At 36.0% G+C, this 261-nt stretch overlaps 1 protein-coding gene across 1 annotated transcript in view; it reads right to left on the bottom strand.

The window, feature by feature from the left end:
- Window positions 1-261, bottom strand: part of LOC119594806 — a gene marked incomplete in the record, with an annotated part of 10,153 nt that overhangs the window by 5,501 nt on the left and 4,391 nt on the right.

The raw sequence follows: 261 nt of genomic DNA on the forward strand, positions 1-261 counted from the left end.
ACATCACCATTTCACCATTTATATTGGACAAATCATATTCACAAACGAACACGAATTCGTACCTTTATTATTGTTCCTTATCATCATTACTCATCGGTTGCTGATCAGTCCCGCTATCCAATATATATTGAAAATCGACTTGAAGAATTTTCGTTTTATTCTGAATCTCACTAGGGACTGTGATGTCGTCGCGCTTCAATTTGCGTTATAGAGGATGGGGTGAAGAGAATGTTTACTTCGTGGATTGTCACTATATTTATT

Source organism: Penaeus monodon, chromosome 34 (assembly GCF_015228065.2).
Source record: "Penaeus monodon isolate SGIC_2016 chromosome 34, NSTDA_Pmon_1, whole genome shotgun sequence".
Lineage (NCBI taxonomy): Eukaryota > Metazoa > Arthropoda > Malacostraca > Decapoda > Penaeidae > Penaeus > Penaeus monodon.